The sequence below is a fragment of the Schistocerca piceifrons genome, chromosome 3, assembly GCF_021461385.2.
Source record: "Schistocerca piceifrons isolate TAMUIC-IGC-003096 chromosome 3, iqSchPice1.1, whole genome shotgun sequence".
NCBI classification, from domain to species: domain Eukaryota; kingdom Metazoa; phylum Arthropoda; class Insecta; order Orthoptera; family Acrididae; genus Schistocerca; species Schistocerca piceifrons.
Window position 1 is genome coordinate 576,272,067 of NC_060140.1, and position 21,865 is coordinate 576,293,931.

Sequence of the window (21,865 nt, forward strand, 5' to 3'; positions counted from 1 at the left end):
GTGCTTGGAAACGAGCGCTCGATGCAGAGAAGCGGAAGAGACATTCCTTACAGTGTTTATGTTCCCACGGAAGCAGTAGCGCCACCAGGCAGACACTGACACCATCTGCGACAGGAGTACGTAATCTCCAGCCGATCACAAGCCGACCAATCATAAACCGTCCACGGGCTATATAAGGCCACCACAGCAACAGTGAAGACCGCCGGTGTGCCCCAAGGCTCCGTCCTCTCCCCCCTTCTGTACCTTTTGTGCACGGCGGACATGCCGCCGCCGTCGCCCCCCGTCCACCTCCTCCAGTTTGCCGATGAGACCGCCTTCCTCGCCCTTGCCCCCACCCTGCAACGCTCCCAACGCCTTCTCCAATCCCATCTTGACCGGTTCACCGCTTGGTGCAACCAGTGGTTGCTCAAGGTCAATCCCTCCAAAACCCAGGCGATCATTGTAGGCAAAACCACCCCTTCCTTCCGCCTCCTTGATTTCTATCTCACCGTCTATGGCCGTCCTATCGCCCTCACTCCCACCCTTAAGTACCTTGGCGTCACCCTCGACCGTCGCCTCTCCTGGACTCCCCATCTCCAGACAATCCAAGCCAAGGCACGTTCCCGACTCCGTCTCCTCAAGCTCCTTTCCGGCCGCACGTGGGGTCTGGACCCCTCCACAATCCTCCACACCTATAAATCCCTCATCCGCCCTATCCTTTGTTACGCCCATCCAGCCTGGATCTCCGCACCCCCTACCTTCTATAAATCCCTCCAAATCCTTGAACGCCATGCTCTCCGCCTTGCCTATCGCATCCGTCTCCCCTCCCCCACGCGGATCCTGTATGATCTCATCCCCTTCCCCCACCTCCTCCTTTTCCTTGAAAGGATACGTATCCTGTACACCTCACGTAAACTTGATCCTCCTCACCCGCTCATTTCCCCGATCCTCTCCCACCCCCGCCCGCTGCCGCGCCTGTATTCTCACGTCCCAGCCGGTCTCCATCTCTCCACCCTCCATACCCTCTCCCAAGGTGGCTTCCGCCAGCTCCCTCTCCCTGATGATGTCCTCGTCCCCTCCATCTACCCCTCCTATCAACTTTGACCCTGCCCCGCCCCCCACTTCCCGTGTCCTTTCCTTTCGGCACCCTCCCTCCCTTCTCTTCTCTTCCCTTCTTTTTCCATCTCCCTGTCCCCTCCCTTCCCCCTCTTCCCCCGGGCTTCCTCTCCCCCTTCCTCCCTCCCCCCTATCTCCCCTGCCCGTGGCATCTCTGCTCTCCCCTCTCGCTCTCCCACTCCCCTTCCTCCTCCTCCTCTCTTGGCAGGTCCCCGGACTCGCACACGTATAGTGAACATTCGCGCGCCGGAGATCGTCGCCTTCTGTGTCTCGTGTGTGTGACGTCGTGTAGTGTTTTTGGTGTCTGCCGTCCCACTCCTACGTTCACTTGTGCCGTCGGACTCATCAGTGTTTTGTGCGCCGTGCCAACGTGTTTTCAGTGTTGTTATCGTCACATGTGAACGACTCCGTGTTTTTTATGTCTCTGTGACCTCTCTATTTTGCCCGTCACTTTGTTCATTGTCATTCACCATGTTTTATACTCTTGTAAACCACTATGGCTGAAGAGCGGCGTAGTGTGCCGCTGCCAGCCTACCTGAGTTGTACAGGTTTTAAAATAACAATAAAGTAAAAAAAAAAAAAAAAAAAAAAACAGTGAAGACATGTTATGCCAGCGTTGCCTGGATCTCCGCCCCCACCCGCTTTTACAAGGCCCTCCAAATCCTTGAACGCCATGCGGTCCGCCTTGCCTTCCGTATCCGGCTTCCTTCCCCCACACTGCTCCTGTATGAACTGATCTCCTTCCCCCACCTCCTCCTGTTCCTCCAACATCTCCGCATCTTTTACATTGTCCGCAGGCTTGATCCCCCCCACCCTCTGGTTTCCTCCTTCCTCTCCACACCCCGCCCGTTGCCGCGCCTCTATCGCTGTCTCCCTCTCTCTCTTCATCTCCACACCCTCCATCTCCTTCATCACGGCAATTTCCAACGCCTCCCCCTCCCGGATGACGAACTTCGCCGTGACATCTACCCTTCCTTCCAACTATAACCTGGCCTTGTTCCCCCCCCTCCCCAGGGCCCCCTTTTTTCCTCTTCCCTCCTTCTCCCAGAGCGGATTTTCCTCCTCCTCCCCCCCCCCCTGAGACCCTGCACCCCATACTTGCCTCTTTCCTTCCCACGTCCCTCCCTACCTGGCCCTCTTCAGCGCGCCCCCGCTCATCTCCCCCATCTCTTCCCCTCCCTCCCTTCTTCCAGTCTCCCTCATCTCCTTGCGCCTGGCAGATCCTCTGTTTTGATCACCGTCAGTGTGCCACATCAGTGTTGTGTTTAGTGCTGTTTCTCCTGTGTGTCAAGAGGTGTGATTTTAATTGTGTACTACCTTGAGGTTCGCCGTCAATGTTTGTTATGTGCTACGCCATCCGTCGATACCTTTTATGCTCCAGTCATACTGTGCCTTGTGTTCTTTTAATTGTCGCAGTGTGTGGCTTTTTGTGTGTGCTACTTTTAAATAGTTTTCACAGTTGTTTATCTCCATTTTACAGTCACCCCGTTTTTTTGTCTATTGCCTTCCATGATGTTCCCCCTTTTCTGTATCTATGTTCACCATATTCTCTCCTTTGTTATTTTTAAATGTCTTCTATTGTTTGTTCTATGTCTTTCAGCTGAAGAGCAGCGCATATGCTGCTGCCAGCCCGCCCCGATGGGGAATTGAAATACAATAAAGAAAAAAAAAAGATAACAGTGAAGACAGTCAGTTGCTCCTGACGATGAGGATGGAGGCTCTCGCCGAAAGCTTTTATTCCGAATTGACGCGGCAAGAAAACCGAGAATATTTTACATAAATAATGAAATTGGCGGATAAAATATGAAATTATGAGATACTGGACTTATACTCGAGGGGTAATGCCTGTCGAAAATACCGATGGACAGTAGGCTGAATATGACGATGTATAAGTAAATATTGGAAGAGTAAGGGCAATGGAAAATTCCATAGTTAGACACAGTCTGGAATTTTTTTCACGGAGTATCAAGTGAATTAGTAGTAGGAGGAATGCAGAGATGAAGTGATCGACACACATTAGGAAGGTGTAGGGAGGATCCCATGAAAGTAGTCGAAAGACAGGGGATTACAAAAAAAAATGTTTGCTATATAGTTATTGAATGAAGCGAAGGAACTGTTTTCAGAATCTTCACATGACTTTTACATCTTAATAACAGAAGTGTCAATGAGTTTCAGGGACATGACCTTAACTCGAATACAAACACAACACCTTAAACCATTATTATCGGTACAATTAAGTTATACTGAATTAGAGAAATTTTATCAGTAAGCTTGACATATTCTTTCTATCAGAGTATGGTGGTAACCCATAGTATTGTAAAGAGACATCTCACATGTGAAGAACGCTTATTGATCGATATTTAGTTCAAATGAGTCCCACACCTTAAGCAGATTGCTTTTTATTGGACCAAAGACATATCTTTGGTAGTTTTGTTGATCCACAATATGATTCCATTTAGATAAGATTGCCTGGAGAGTGTCTTCATGTATGTGGAATGTTCACTGAACCATTTTCATTCTGTTCTGAAGCACTTCTACACTACATTGTCTTTCAAAATGTAAAGGTTTTTGTTGATGTTCTATAGGTCACAATGGCGTAAATATGGTCCCCAAAGGTCGACTCAGGATGGAATGTAAAGATAAGAGAAACGCCACATTATGTCTCCCAGAAACAGGACATATGCACCCAGCTGTCAGGCACAGCCTTTTAAATGCGTTTATAGTAAGCTATGAGCGGTTCACATGGTAGATTATTGTGCGATATCCAGCAGGAAAATGAAATTACCCATGATGGAATGATGCCTTATGTGGCCATATTAAAAGTGACATTGAATTAAAAAGGAAATTTGCTATATACTCTCTAGCTTCTTTTACATACATATCAAGAGATACGTATCAGGCCTATCAGATATATTTTATTTTAAAATGCTAGGAGGACAGATCTGGAATATCCTTTAAGATGCTACAGGGTGACTTCTCGATGTGTACAGAAAACAAAACGAATTATGTACCATTTCTCACACAAACCAATATTATAGAGCCATCAGAACCTTTTTGTTGCTCATAATGGCAAGTCAAGTGAACATAGCACTAAGTAATTCAGATGCTGAATTGTTTAAATGAAGCATGTTGGCCGCATAATGCCCAAACAGTTTCAGAATGAACAAAGCGGAAGAGTGTAGTAACTTTGAAAATACCACATTTCCCCTGGGTATGGATGGAGTTGTTTCTTGGCGAATTATATAGCACACTTTTCCTTGTACATACATGTCACTTGGTATCATCAAAAAACAGGACCTGTCCTGTACAACTACTTTCCCAGTCATCTGTATGCAGCTGCTTGTTTTGGATATAGGCATTTTGTGAAAGTCTTTCTTTTCAACAAAAAAATTATGTTAATTATTGACTAAGCCATTGGCCAAAGAAAAAAGAGGGACTTTTGTCTGTAAATTATCTGCACTTTCTGTAAACAATGTTTTTGTATGCATGGAAAAGTCATATGTATGTTGAAATTTCAAGACCACTTTAAAAAACTTATTCAAACATTTTTAAGAAAATATAATTTCTTCTAAGGAAAGTGATCTAGGTATACATAATAATATCTACTATAATGCTAAAAATTTAAGGAAAAACTCATAGAATAAAATAAACCTGTTATTTGATTTCAGTATTGTTTGTAAAGGAAATTTCCAGTCTGGCCCTGATGAATCGAACGTAATCCCCTTTTTCACACTCTGCATACTTTCACATGGTACGATTTTTCATTCATCAATGTCATAGGTATTTTTAAAAAATACTGCACCCTTGAGGCCATATGCAGAACAGTTTATGTTCTTCCCAAATTTTAAATCAATCATGTCAAAAGCATTCCTTTTTAAAGTCCATTCACATTGGCACATCAACAGAAACGACTAGAGTGGAAGGCAATGTGAGTATCAAATGGAACTGCATTTACTTTAGATTGAACGTCAACACAAAGCTGCTTAACCTGGCCCTGTGCTTAATGGAGAAAGTGTTCCATAATGCAAGAAGTCTCAGTGTAACACTATAAATACGTAACTAGGAGTGATGGATTTTATTAATGGCTAAACCAAAATTCATAATATATGTTCAAGACACAATTTGTATTGAGAAATGGAAGAATATGAAAAGGAATGTTCAAATATTTCTCAACACTCACACATACTTGATAAAGAAAATATATACATTCAAAAACATCAAACAACATTGTGAAGGCAATACATAAAGATTCTTTATGTTATCGATTGTTTTCTTTTTTCCAGGTACCCTGCCACAACAGGCGTTTTTAATTGTTAAAAAATACTTTCCAATTAATATTATTTCATGAGTTAACGATATTATTTACGCCTAGTTTAGACTTTCCTTCCCCCCATGCATTGTAAAATGTAAATAATTTTTCACTTTCAGGTATTTTGTCCTTTTTGTGAAAGAACATTGAAAGGGAAAATATGCAGTTTCTCATGCGAACTTTGTAGTGTGTTACGAAAGGAAAGTACCAAAAATAGGATAAAGGAGACACAAAAGCACATTACCCATTACTATACTATGAGCAAGTACAATGAGAAAAGATCAAAACTAGTCTTTCCTCAACAATACCTAGATCTAGTGCTCATGCTGATGATGTCCCATTCCCATTGTGTTCTGCCCCATTCCTTCCTGATTTCATGTAATTTCATTCTATTCCACTGATAGGCTGGATAGCAGCCATTTGAAAAGCATTGTGGAATGTTTTGACATTGTGTCTGGTAATATCCAGTGTTAATTGACCTTTATATACTGAGTAGATTTGTTTGAAATTCATCAAAAGTGATCCCTTTCTTTCAAAGAAATGTGTTCTCACCACTGTCTCTATCATTGTTTCTCAAGCAAACAGCAATTTCTCATATTTCCGTTTAATATTATCACTACCTTTTTATAAATTATTGAGAATGTGTTTCATCAAGCTTTCCTTGCAATAATTTTTACTTTTTCATTAGGATTTTTGTAACACAGCATAGTTTTCACACCATTTTGATTGATTGTGCTACTTCTGAAGAGATTTGGCTTCTTTATCTACAAATTGCATATCTAAGTGAAAAGCTGACATGGGCAAAATGAACAAGGCTCTAATTTAGATTGGCTGCAAAAAGAGACAGAATTAAGTACAAGAACAACAATAATATTAATGTTTTTTTCCTGACACTTGACATCTCTTCTGCTACTATCTCTCCTCTGTGAGGAGAGAACCTATTTGCAGTAATTACATTCAAAAATGACCTAAAGTGACAATCAGAAATTTTTGATATGACAGGAGATTCATTTCATTTTATAATTAAAAGTAGCTGTTGAATCAACAAAGTACTTCCAAACACGAAAATAATTTTGTATGTAAATTTTCATGTACATTCTGTCATGGCAGGCAAATATTAATAATTTCAGGTATGTTCACTTCAATAAATTTTGTCTTCAAATCCGAATCACAATGGATCTTAATTTCCTTCACTTGCATTTGATTAGGTATTGATTCGATATTTACTGTATAAATGGAGGAGAACAAAGCAAACTTGTTTTCCAGTAACTTAAAATCTATAAAACTTCATTCACAATTACTTCTGAGGTTCATGATTTTTTTCTGCATGTGTCTTGTGTTATGTTGGTCCAACTGAAGTAGATTTGTTCATACTGCATATCAGAACATGCTTTAAATTTCCATTTTTCAACTGATTTTCCTGTAAAACTTTATCACACATGTTCATGATGATCTGACTTTTTCTTTGAGGTTTCAGATTAAAATCATATAGGTGATGAAGAATAAATATTGAAACCATACTTTGTGAGAAAATTATTTTGTGTCTAGATTTTAACTTGTTAAAAACTAACATATTTACTCTTCTGAGTTCCATAATTTTTTAACTCTTTCATTACCAGGAGAAGAAGGGCTACTTTATCCCCACCTTTTGAAAATGTTGCAATCTTAACAGTTACTTTATATTTTTAAATTCTGCAAAAATCTTTATTTTTTAATGAGTTTTTGATCAGATTCCATAAATATTTTAAAATTTTCAGTCAAACTTACCTCAAAAATTTAAGTTTTAGTAGTAGATGTGATTTTCCCTGATCAATGTCATGTTCAATATTTTCAGGTTCAGGGCCTTACTTGCACAGCAAAATCTCTTTAGAAAGTAAATCATGAGTGAAAGTTAACAACAGTTAAAGAAATTTGTATTTTAAAATTCGTTTTAGGATGGACATAAAGTATCCCCCCCCTTGGTAGTACATCTTATTGAAAGTGTGTTGATGTTGACAAGAGTGTGCTAAAAGATATTTCCATATTCTGGGATGTACTAACATATCAGTACCTCTCTTAAAATAGTATTGTTAATATAAATCAAAAACAGTTAACGTATTTTGCTTTTTTAATTTTTCTAGGATAAATGTAAACTACTACCTCTGCCAGTTTGGTAATGCACATAATGGAAAATGCTTTGCTATTACTGAGGCTAAGAACCATAACACAGGATAGCCTATGTATAACGAGAGGCAAAAAGATTGCCACACCTAAATGATTTAGAGTCCAGGAACAGAGCATTATGCATGCCCAAGTTCAGAAGTGTCTGTGTTTAAAACTCTAGCGGTCTCTGGAGCTTCAGCTTGGTTTTTACATAGTCAATAGAAGCAATATACTAGTTAGAATGCAGTACATGTCGAGATCCATTGCAATTTAAATCATCATCATATCAATTCTTAATAAAATCATTATTCGAGCACAGAGAAACGATTTAAATACAAGAACTCCCCATTGGTAGAATTACTACAATGACGAGCGTCTCACATCCATTACAGTAACAGGGTGGATAGGCTGACAATTTGTGTATGTAAAGGTCAAGTGTTTGAATGCAACTGGAGCCAACAGCCATTTTTTTTATTTGTATTTTAGTTCTTAATTCGCTACAAATTGTGCAGTTGTATCTTTTCTGGAACCCATATTCCTTCCAAAGATTGCATTTTATATTAGTCCAATCCTTAAACAAACAGGCAAATGATCACAGTAAAAATATTGAAAATAGATGTATTTATCTGTAATTATTTCAACTGCTACCTGGTTGTCTCTATAGTTTTCAGCTAAGAGGAATTTATCAGCTGATTGGTATATGTCGTAGGTCTGCTTCAAGATGGCTGATGTGAATGTTGGTGAGTGAATAATTGCTCTCTTTGAAAACAATCTTAGTATATTTCAGGCAGGACATTGTTATGGTGCTGACACTTCCATAGCAAGGAGACAGATGAGACGATTTAGAGATAATGGTGAGGTAGCAAGACGTCTAATACCTGGAGCACTATGAGTCTCATCATGGAGACAAGATGAAGAATTTGTCAGGGCAGGCCAGAATGCTCCATTGTCACTCATCTGGAAACTAAGGAGGGCTTCACAATTCCTGGGTTCGTCGACAGATCAGAAGATTAAATGACCATGGAATCAGGTCGTGTCATGCTCCTATCAAGCAACCATTGTCTGATGAACAAGCCATGAACTGCATAACAGTTGTGAGTACCTGCGAAGTTGTAGATTGGAAGAAATTAATTTTCTCCAACAAGTGCACGACTGAGACTATGAGCAGAAGTCCTGCTGTTGTTAACCACCCAGAAGGGCAATGATACGACCCGGGTTTCGTGACCCCACACACTAGAAGTGGATCCATAAGTGTGAAATGGTGGGGCTGGATGTCTCACATGGTTTCAGGAACTTTAGAATGTATCTAAGGCAAGTTCAATTCATCATGCTATGAACATTTCCCTGAAAACACAGTCATCGGTGGTCCTCGACTTTGGTGCCCTGAAGGATGTCTCACATACCAGCATGATAATCGTTCATCACACACTAGCATTAGCATTCACAGCTAGTTCAAAGGAGGGAGAATATTATTCAGTGCCTTCCACAGCCTCCAAAGTCATCTGATCCCAGTCCCATAGAGCATATATGGGCTCAACTTAAGACGATTCTGTGGGACAATTGGCCAGACACACCTCTGGGAACCATGAATGCCTGATGCGATTAGGTTCATTCTGCATGGGACAGAATTCCCGTGGATGAGGACTTTTTCCATTGACTTGTAAAAAATATGGCTTGAAGAATCCAAATCGTTCTTGATGCCAAAGGCATGTGAACAAGAACTGAAGCTATGCGTAGCCTAATCTTCAATTTATTTTATTTAATTTTCTGTAAAAGGTGTACATATTTAGTAGGCCAGCAATATTAATTTCAAAATACAAATCTACTTGCTACTATATTTTTATGGGAGGTCAGGTGAATATCACCTTATAAGCAAGATAATTTTTATTGGAGGCTTGATGAATATCACCCTCCAAGGAAGATTATTTTTATTGTTATGGGATGTCAGAAAATATTACCTTCCAAGAAAGATTTACAAACCATAAGTAGTTATTTAGTGAAGAGAATACTGAGAAAAGTAAAAGAAATATAATTTAATATCGAAAAGCAAATAAAGCACTAAACAAACTGACTCACTGTCAAGGAGTTAATGGTCTCTTGTTTGTATCATAACAGTCAAATGCGCCTAAGGTAGTTGAAGAACGAATATTAAACTGGAAACAAGAGATACTTGAAGGCAAATACACTCACTCATGTAAACCATGTAGAAAAATATGCCAATCAGCTGACACATTTCTACTAGCTGAAAAGTACAAAGACACCAGGTGGCAGTCAGAGTAATTACAGACAAATACAATCATTTTCAATATTTTTATTATGACCATTTGTCTGTTTATTTAAAGACTGGACTATTATAAAACAGAATCTTTTGAAAGATTGTGGTACCTAGAAAAGCCTACAACTGCACAGTTTGTGGGGAATTAAGGTTTAAAATATTACCTTAACAGGTCTAAATAATAAAAAAAGGATGGTAATTCCAGTTGGATTCGAACACTTGTCCTTTATGTTCACAAAACGTCAGCCTATCTTTCTTTTATAACATACATTTTATTTATAATTTATAACAAATTTACAGTTGCAAGTTAAAAAAAAAGTGCAATTTCATAATTTTTCGAAGTTCCAAAAGTATACTGAATTACAGTCATTTCTCTCTTAATACGATTTTGAATATGGACTATTCCGATATCCTCTTGAAACAAAAACCACCCTCTTGTTAGCAGTATGTTATGTAATTTGTGGCATTTTAGAAGAACTAAATTTTTTCTTCCTACTGAATCTGAAATAAGGGAACTAAACTTTACATCTAAGTAAACTTGGGATTTTCTTTGAAAAGTAATTGTTTGGTATTAACCCTTTTAAACATCCTACTTTTTATAAAAAAAAGTGTATGAATGGGCCAAATTTATCCTTTTTTCAGTTGTTTTTGACAATTTTGTTCCTTTCTTGGTGCAAGTATAATTTTAATTTGATTACAGATTCAGTTTCATGGTTGACCACGTAATTTATATAGGAATATATACACCACGTGATTGTTCTCGTCTTTGAAGGCGGGAACGTTTTGATATCCATGAACATTATCTCCTTTACATTAATTTCAGCCGTTTTTTGTCTTTAATACCGTTCTACATTTAAATTTAATCCATTTCCACAAGTCTGGGATTTGTGAACAGCCAACTGTTCGGTACAGCATTGCATCAGTTAATCCACAATGTTCACAGTAAGTGGTTCCGGTGTGTCACAGGTGGCGTCAGTGTGATTCTGTTGGAAACAGATTGTATAAGAAAATGTAAACGGCCGAGCATCTGAAAAATTAGGCAACACTAGCTTCCAGTTGAGATCTTTGTGTTTTATTTGGATGATTGGACGATTGCTGTGTGGACTGATTCTTTCTGTAGTTCTCCCATAATCTTTTTCATGAAGAACTTCTCATTTGGGAGTTTTTTTACAATTCCCTTTGTGATTTTAGGATTGCGAGTAATATATGTGGGTGGCCGTCATTGAGTTCTACATCTTGTGGTAATTCCCATGCGGCCTTCAATAAATCTGACTGACTCACTGGTTGTTTCAAGGATTTTGTAAGGTTTTTGACTATGAAGGCGGTGCATTTTTTCTCACAATCTATTAAGCCTAATCCACCTTCGTTTGACGGTTTTGTTAAGTGGTCCCTGGCTACATGTATTAGCATCCCCTTCCTGATGAACCAGATTATATACTTCTTTATTTGAGCAATATATTGTCGCTCTGTGGGTATTATTCGAGCTGTATACCACATTTTTGAAAAGGACAGCATAGTGACATATTGTATCCTTTGAAATAAGTTCCTTGTACTGTCCACTATTAAGGCGCCGCTTAGTTTTTCCACCATTTATTTGGAACTATCCTCAACGAGATCGTTCATGTTCTGCTACAGTTTAACGCAGAGCACTTCCATTTCATTGTATTCTTTTGTTGTGAAGTTTTGTTCAACCATCAGAGCTAGGTTTTGTTGTAGTTTATTGCTGCTCTGACTGCTTCCTTACGAGAATCCATTATTTCTAAAATCTTTGTGTGAGTACTATTGTTATATCGCCAACAAAAGCATTAAAGGCGAATCTTTGTTTAGCAACATTTATTTCAGAGATCCAGTTGGTGACTGAGCTGATCATCAGCTCCAAGGAAATTGTAAATAATTTCATAGATAATGGGCATCAATGCCAGACTGAGCACTGAACTGAAAATTCTCCCATGAAATGGCCAATTATTTGCATTTTGGAAACTATTGGATTCCAGTCTGGCAGTAATAGATCTATTGTAGCCTGTGGGAAGTTTCACCATTGCAACACATTGCTTACATATTGGTGAATGACTTTGTTAAAGACATTTCCTAGGTCGATATTCAACCATCTTATTGTTCCAGTGGAGGAGGTTATGTCTCTCAGAGAGTAAAGTCCATCAATGATCTTCATGTTGGGAAAACTACACATTTTGCCAGGCTCATTTAACGCGGAAGAGTCTCTTTTAGCCTTGTCGCTATTATACATGCCATTGCTTTTGAGTCATCACAGAACAAAATTATTGGGCTATAACCAGTCATTCTTCTTGGTTTCGGAGTTTTAGGTACAAGGTCTATAGTTCCTGGTTCATTTGCTGAATATATTTAACCACTCTCTGTTTTTCATTCATAACCTCCATGAATTCCGCCATGATAACTAACCAGAATCCTATGTAAAATTCATATGGTATGCCATCAATATCCGGACTCCTATTTCGTGGTAATTTATAACGTCTGAAATTTCTTCTTCAGATGTGGACTATCATGGTAGTGACATGTTGGTTGGTGGGGGAAGTCGTGGTGTGTTGTACCAAACTTGCTGTCTTTGTAGGATCTGATGGCTGTTCTCCGAACAGTCGCCAGAAATGATCCTTCCATATTAACTGTGTCATCCCCCTAGAAAGACGTTACATTTTTGATAAATCTCTGTCTGCACCATTTCTGTTCTCTACTGAGGTGGTAGATGCTACATTTTTCGTCTGGAATGTATCCATTATCTTCACAAGTGATTATTTTGCCTTAGAGCTCTATTTCTTGTAGTTCTATGATCTTCTTTTTGAATTTCTTGAAATAGCAAGATCGGTCTTCACGGTTATCCACTTTTTTTAGAGCTCTCATACAGCCTTGCAATACAATTCGACGTTTTTCCTTCTAGTGTCACTGATCATATACACTACGTTTTATGAACAGTTTACGAATTCCAGGTTTCACCAGTTTAGCCCACCATTCAAGGACAATGTTAAAGAACCGCTTCCAATGAACCATGTTCGACAGCATTTGCAAAATCCTGTTTATGCCCACTCAGTGTTGAGCAGCTTGCAGTTTAACTTCCAGTAATCCCTTTACCATTACACTGCACCTTGGTAAGACTTTTATTTTAATGTGAACTACATGGTGGTCTGAAAAGCTTCATAGTCCTCTACAGCTATTCCTGTTGTGGTATTAAATCTGGACAGTCTCAAGGCTATAGTGTAGATATGTATACTGTGATAGCATGATGGCTAGTAGATCTATGATGTCTCTCAGTTTTAGTTCGCCAATCATGGTATTCAGGGGCTGCAATTAGGGGTAGATCCTGTTCTGCCTGCAGTCTTACAACACCAATGAAGTCTCCTCCCATTATCACATCACCTAGCTTACTAAGCAACTTTCCACTGCTAGTTATGATATATGTTCCTGATGGGGCATAAAGGTTTAATATTGTTATATCATTTAGTTTGGCTTCAATAATGCATTCATCTGGCTACATCTCCAAGTTCTCTAATATCAGTCCCATTCTGGTTAAAATACAGAAAACCCTACTGTTGGGGCTGACATTGTTTTACACATTAATAGTATTTTTATGAGAGTTCTGGGACAAAGAGTATTTTGGAATTTAAAAATTCCAGGTTGCAAACTTGGATTTTTTACCAACAAAAAAAATTGTATTGGCCTGTATGGAAAAACCCAAATTTTTATTTTCTCATGTAAAAATTTTCAAATGTAATAAATTGTAATCTTTATAAATGAGAACAAGCAAAACTTTGAACACATTTTATACATGGGAATTTAAATTAAAAAACTCTCAAAGGTACATTTTAATGAAATAAAAAAATCAAATTTCAGTCTCTATAAATACAAACGAAAAATGGATGCGTATGGTAGCGTTGAAAATCTAGTAAGTGAACTTCACAACTATAGCAATGTGTCTTCAGAAATGATCACTAAATTATCAGAACTTCAAAAATTTAAATCTTACATCGTTGCAAAAGCTGAAATTTTGCGAACTAATTATGGTGACAAAATTTTATTACTTTTAGATGATAAATTTATAATTACTCTTCCACAATAATATACTACAATCTTTTCAAAAGATGATGATAAAGTAAATTTTTGATTATATTTTATTTATCAATGTAAAAAAATCGAACAAAGATTGTTCAATTCACTTTATAAATTTTAATAAATTTTAAAAACTTTCTATTTTTACATTTAATTAAAATAAAAATTTCCTTTCATGTCATTTATTAACTTTTTAAATAACTCAACTTTTTTCTTCAGTTTGTTGTGGAAAATGTTAAGAGAATGTTTTAATTTTTGAAACATGTTAAGCTTCAATTTTTATTTTATCTACTGCCCTGAAAATATTTCAGGGAAATGAAAACATGGGGTCAAAAGTTCTGTAATTTTTCTCATTTTTTATTTATTTATGTTTAAGTTACAAGTTATAAGTATGCATTCTGAGTTATGGATATTAAGTTAAATTTTTTTCCATACATAATAACATGTACAACTATATAATTAGGAATATTTTCATTAAGGAATGCACATAATTTAATGGTTGTTTTGAGTAATTACAACATTCTCTGTTCTAGACATATTAATTACATAAATAGGAATATATTGATTAAATTCAATAGACTTACATTCTCTCATTATTTGAGTTATTTCTTTAAAATGTCCAAAATAATCATATGCTTTGAAGAAGCTGTTTGATGGTTCAAGATCCCATTATTATTGAGGAAGATATTTCAATTCTTCCATTTTAAACATACATCTTTTATAATTTAACATGATTGAATAAAGAAGAATCAAGTAATTGATTATTTTTCGATTAGTTTGGAAAACAATGAAAGTAATGTAAGGCATATCAAATTCAATAGAATAATTAGTGATATCTAATTCGAAATTTCATTTTCCCTGTAAACCACCAAATTCAGCTGTATCTAGTTCAAAGAAATAAATTGGCATTTTTGGATTTTAAGTCTGTCTTATTCTGATTCAAGTGAATATTCTGGTTCATATTTAACAACAATTTCAGTTTCTTTTGGAAGTGTAGAAATACGATATTCTATTGTTCAATGAAGAATGGAATCTTTTTAATCTTTTCTCCAGCTAGAAGTAAAAATAATATTTAACGCAGCTTCAAAAATAATTTCTTTATTATCTTAAAAAAAACAGCAAATAATTCTAATGAATAAAGAACTTCATTTTGTTTGGTTTCAATTTTCCCTTCTTTAAGAATATATCTTTTCATATTTAATTCACTCAAAAGGGAAAAATTTAAACAAAAAACACTTGAAGAAACATAAAAGTATGTGTGATTCTAGATATAATATTGTTTCCTTTTGTAATTGTAATGATATCAAACATTTTCCAAACACATTTATCCATTAGTTTAATATATGATTTGTGTCATATGCAGAAAAATCACTTAGATCTGTGTGAATAAAATCAAAAATCATACAAACTTGTGAATAATTAGGATGAAGCCAACCATTGCCGAGATTATTATGCATTTCAGCTTTGTTGTTAGGAATGCATATATTATTTTTTGTTTTTGCTCTAACAGGAAATCATTTATAGCTGTTTTAAATTTTGAATAGCATTAAAAATTGTAATATTTACAGGAAGAATTGGTGCATAAATTATTGGCTGGCAAATTACGAATTTGGTCTAACAGTTGCATTGGTATTAGTTAATCAATAAAAATGAATATTATATTTAAAGGAATTCCATTCACTAAATGAAAAATTATATTAATTGATTCAAATAGAATAATTTTAGGAACATGTTTATCAACAATTATTTATTTGGTTCAATAATTTTATTGTTAAATGCTACAGCAATTCCAATATTATTTTCTTTTATATCGATGTATAATTTTTTATCACAATCGATGACAATTCTATGTAAAATTTTGTCTACTTTAATATGAGTTTTGGAATCAATAAATTTTTCTAAAATTTTCAAAGTACAGGGTTATTACAAATGATTGAAGCGATTTCACAGCTCTATAATAACTTTATTATTCGAGATATTTTCAAAATGCTTTGCACACACATACAAAGACTCAAAAAGTTTTTTTAGGCATTCACAAATGTTCGATATGTGCCCCTTTAGTGATTCGGCAGACATCAAGCCGATAAACAAGTTCCTCCCACACTCGGCGCAGCATGTCCCCATCAATGAGTTCGAAAGCATCGTTGATGCGAGCTCGCAGTTCTGGCACGTTTCTTGGTAGAGGAGGTTTAAAAACTGAATCTTTCACACAACCCCACAGAAAGAAATCGCATGGGTTAAGTCGGGAGAGTGTGGAGGCCATGACATGAATTGCTGATCATGATCTCCACCATGACCGATCCATCGGTTTTCCAATCTCCTGTTTAAGAAATGCCGAACATCATGATGGAAGTGCGGTGGAGGACCATCCTGTTGAAAGATGAAGTCAGCGCTGTCTGTCTCCAGTTGTGGCATGAGCCAATTTTCCGCGGGATACACGTGAAACTTGCCCGCACGCGTTCAACCGTTTCTTGGCTTACTGCAGGCCAACCCATTGATTTCCTCTTACAGAGGCATCCAGAAGCTTTGAACTGCGTATACCATAGCCGAATGGAGTTAGCAGTTGGTGGATCTTTGTTGAACTTCGTCCTGAAGTGTCGTTGCACTGTTATGACTGACTCATGTGAGTGCATTTCAAGCACAACATACGCTTTCTCGGCTCCTGTCGCCATTTTGTCTCACAGCGCTCTCGAGCGCTCTGACGGCAGAAACCTGAAGTGCGGCTTCAGCCGAACAAAACTTTATGAATTTTTCTACATATCTGTAGTGTGTCATGACCATATGTCAATGAATGGAGGTACAGTGAATTTATGAAATCGCTTCAATCATTTGTAATAGCCCTGTACATTGGCCAATAAAAAATTTCTATTGTTTCTCCATCACAATTAAATTTATTATTTTCTATGTAACAACTAGAGGTAAAAAGTTGTATAAAACAAATTAGTGAAACGTTTTTGGAAGTTTCTATTGTTGGTACAATGAAACATGATTTCAGAACAGAAGAATTATCAAGCAATTGAAATCATCTACTCATGTATATTGAAATAGATACGTAAATAGATGAAAAATTGAGATCCAAAAATAAGAATAACAGAAAAAAAAGAACTAAAAGTTTTACCAAATTCAATTTTATGTGCAAGTATAGGATCTAACAGATGTAGAAAAATAACATTAACGATTGATAATTGTATTTAAACACATGGATAGGCAATCAAAAAAATTAATTATTTGTATGTTCATTGAAAACGCTTAGATCAACCAAAATATCAAGAAATTCCAAACAAATGTAAAAACCCCAAAGGTAAATTCAATTAAAAAATTTGTTAGGTTAAAAAAATAGTTGTGTAATTATTCCATTACATGTATGTAATAATTATTCAGTTGTAATTTTTGATAATTAAATAGTGAAACTAAAGATTTAGTTAGAGAAATTTTTACATTAAAGACATGAAGGAATTGATGGTTTTTAGATAAGTAAAACATATTATAAATTGGAATACAAGTAGTTCAAGAAAATTTTTTTATCATGAATTTGATGATTGTGATTTAAAGTTTTCTGAATTTAAAGACTAATGGAGTAAATGTTGGAATAAAGATAAATTTGGGTTTATTACAAAAGATAAGACACGAACAATTCATGAAGGTAAATACAAGATAAAATTAAGCATTTTTTAATGTTGAACATAAACATTTAAGATAAAGATTGAAAGTAAATGCTAAACGTAAACGTTAAACAGAAAAACGTTAAACACAAAACATTTAATATAAATGATAAACATAAGTGTTAAATGTAAAATAAATAAATGATTATTGTTTTTTTATTCTTGATATATGGTTACAAAATACGATATAGGAATAGTTAAGAAAGCCAAACAAAATAAAAAAGTACTATAACAACTAAAGGTAGATTTTAGTGAATGGAGAATGGATAAATTCCAAGAACAGTACATAAAGAATTTAAAAAAGGTTATCCAGCTATCGATACAATACGAAAATGTAAGAAAGGAATTTAGGTATTAGGAGAAAACGTTTTAAAGGCAATTAAAGAAAATAAGTAAGTTGAAAAACAAATGGTTTCTTGAAATGAAGGGCAGTTGAGCGCCCCACAAAACCATACATCATCATCATCATCATCATCATTGAAATCTACATCATTAAAAGAATTTAATGATATTCCAACACATAAACACAATGAAAGTGGAAAAAAATATTTAACATTAAGTGAATAAGAAATACATAATTTGTTAGAGAATTACAAAAATAGTAGGAAAATTAAAAGAAAAAAAGCATTAAAAATAAATATCAGTGAAAGAATATTATAGTTTGTTAATTGTAGTGGAAATGATGTATTGGGAATTAAACCTGTTGGTCATTATAAATATGCCAGAAAATTTCCAGAAGAATTGCATGGTGACAAACTAAAAATCGTGAAAAAGAATATTTAAGAAGAGATTGATTAATAAAACTTTTAACTAGAAAACAAGTAACTATATATGATTTAGAAACAGAAGATTTACAAAATTATACAAGAATTTTATTCAATTCAAGTACAGCATACAATGAAATAAAATGAAGTAGGAGAAAAAATATTAATAATTTTTCGCAGTTCTTCAGAAAGAAAACTTGGTGATTCATTTGAAAACACTGGTGAAGATGTATTATCAAAACTATTCAGAAATGTTACAGATTTAATTGATAGATTAACAGTGTCTCAAGGTGAAGAATTAGCTGGAAATAAAAATTATCTGAATGAAAATGTTGGAATACCTCAAATATCATGAAATAATATTAGCGTTTTTATTAATAATGATGCATACGGATTTCTTTATTAAATCATATTTTTGAATAGTTTACCACATACATTTTGGAAATGGAGTTACCTGATTATAACTATTGTGGTCTAGGAAGAAAATTAGAAGAATGACTGCCTAGAAATGATAAACTAATTTATTTAATAGATAAAAATGTAAAGAACATGATATTTTTATAGAGAAAATTAAGATTTAGGAAAAATGGTTGAAAAAGATAAAAACATTGATTATTTGCAAAAGAAATAATATTTGTCAATGCTTCTTTATTAGGAGAAAAAATTGGAACAACTGCACTTAGAGGAAATATATACGGATAACGAAAATGAGGCATGAGTTTAAATGTTGATAAAAGAGAATGTTGTCTATTAAATTATATATATATATATATATATATATATATGAATAACCTTCCTATTGATACTAATTTGTTACCCAGTAGAAAAAATAAAAATCAGTGAAACCTAAACTTAATAATTAACCATTAAATATTATGCAGCCATTTTAACTGATGCTCAAAAAAAGAAAGAGGAAAAAACGGGTGGAAATTTACATGTTTCATTAACTATTACTATTGTGAAAAAGATTGTAGAATATTAACAAATAACAAAGAAGCGAAGCAAGAAGGTTTATTTTAACTATTATTATTAGTTGCAATACTGTATTTAGCAACAGTTGGTTCACTTGCTAGTGGAGACACAGCAATTTCAAATCCAGTTAAAAATAAGAAAAGAACAGGAAGAGATAATTTGGAAATCGAAAAGAAAGGAAGCGTAGTAAAAAATTTTAAAGCATTAATCTAAAAATTTAATAATCCCTTATCTAATTTTGACATTGAAGAATTAGTAAAACAATTAAACATACACCATTTTCACAGTGTTTTTATAACTGGTGACATAACTAATTAACCAACAGTTTAGGAGATGGAATACTAAATTTAAATACTTCTAATGATGTTGGAACTGATCGAATTCGGTATTAAAAATATAGATTGTAAATAGGTTTTAGGTTCATATGAGAAAATATACCAAAACAACTAGGAAATTAATTGGGAAAAATGATATATATTACAAGGAGAAAGTATAAAATGTTGATGAAGCAATTTCTGGACAACTTTGTTTACTTGTTTACTGATTATTATGTTTGAAAAATATGTTGAACGATATTTTAACTTAATAAATAGATGTTTTTTGCAATAAAATCAATACCAATTAAGGAAAAATAAAAGACTTTCAGTCATTAGAACCTAAAGATCATCAATAAAAAATTAAAAAATATTCTAGCATCAGTCGACAAAAAATAGATAATGTAAAAACCATTTTAGAAAGAATTAAGTAAATTTTTAATTTAGTTAAATATTATATTTAATTCAAAAATTGTAGAAATTTTAACATTATCCATCCAGTTGATCATATGGATCCAGTTAGCAAAAGATATTTGGAGAGAAGACTTTCATAATCTAAATTATCACAATATGTTAGAGACAACAACTGAAGACTTGAAACTTCCTGGCAGATTAACACTGTGTGCCCGACTGAGACTCGAACTCGGTTCGTAGTAGAGCTTCGGTTAAGTTTGGAAGGTAGGAGACGAGGTACTGGCAGAAGTAAAGCTGTTAGGATGGGGCGTGAGTCATGCTGGTTAGCTCAGTTGGTAGAGCACTTGCCCGCGAAAGGCAAAGGTCCAAGCTCGAGTCTCGGTCCGGCACACAGTTTTAATCTGCGAAGAAGTTTCATATCAGCACACACTCCTCTACAGAGTGCAAATCTCTGCAAACTGAAGACTTATGTTCAGGAAAAGATTAAACTCCATACTTTAATTAATTAGAAAACTTAATCATAGTGTATATGATCAAAACATTATTGAATTTTCTTTTAGACTGGAGGTGAAGAGAAAATGCAGAATTTCAATAAACAGGATTTAATAATTATAAAAGTTCTTGTAGTTGGTGAAACATTAAGAGAGATTTATTATTTGATGATTTTGATATTTGGATGAGAGTTGAATCAAACTTTACATAAATAAAAGCTGAAGTTTTGTTAGTAAAAGTACCTTGCAAAATAAGTTTCATAATTGATACATTAAAAGATTCTGGTAATACTATTCCAGATATTGTAAAGTTAGTTATACCGGTCGAAAAACGTTGTGAAAATCTCATTTACAGTTTGAAGTGAAAATAGTTTACTGAAAAAAATTATCCTCAAAGATTAACAACTGAAAATGGGAAATCAAGAATTGAAGGAATTTGTTCCATTTGTAAAACTAAAAAAGGTAAATTTGTTGAAGGAATTCAGTAGTGTAAATATTAGTGTAGAAATTATTAATGAATTTCATGAACCAATTAGAAAGATTTTTAATCGAAAAAATGTAATTTTTTCGAATTTATGATTTACAGTAATCTAGTTTAGTCGAAATGGACTGAGGTAATCTGAAAGGAATTACGAAAATAAGTAATGGATATAAACATCTATTAAGTCTTATAAATGTTTTTCAAAATTTCTTAATGCTCTTTCAGATAAAGATAAATATGGCAAAAAATTTCTTTAATATTTTGAAAAGTATTTGAGAGGAGAAAACAAAAATATTTTAATGAGATAATGATAAAGTACCTAAAATAAGAAATTTCAAGAGATCATGAAAAATTTAACATTCATCATTATTTACTTTTAGTGAATTAAAAGCAAGCATTGTTGAACTATTTAATAGAGCACATAAAGAAAAGGCATGGTAGGAATTTGCCCATCAAAGAAATTATAATTATTTGTCTTAGTTTCGATACATAGTGATACAAAAGATTCAACACTACAAATGTGTGTGAAAGGTGAAAAAAGGAAACTGAAAAAAACTTCTTGGTAACTGTCTAGTTACTGAACTTAAATATAAAATTGCTGTTAATGGAAAAATAAGTAAACAAAAGGAAATTTCTGGAAAATTATACACAGCAAGCTGGGCAACACAACTTTTCGATCCAGTCACATATAAATAGGAAGATTTAATCAGTGAACAAATAAAAGGAAATTTGTATGAACAAGGACTACTTAAAATAAATTTTCCAGATGTTTACCTTGTTCTAACAGTTTTAAATAAGAAAGGTAATAAATTTAATGATAACTCACAAAATAACTGGCTGAGAAGAAATAATGTCAATTTTCAATGTTG

At 34.8% G+C, this 21,865-nt stretch overlaps 1 long non-coding RNA gene across 1 annotated transcript in view; it reads left to right on the forward strand.

Moving 5' to 3' along the window:
- LOC124790107 overlaps positions 1-21,865 on the forward strand; it is a 54,971-nt gene that overhangs the window by 32,216 nt on the left and 890 nt on the right. The window lies entirely within an intron of this gene.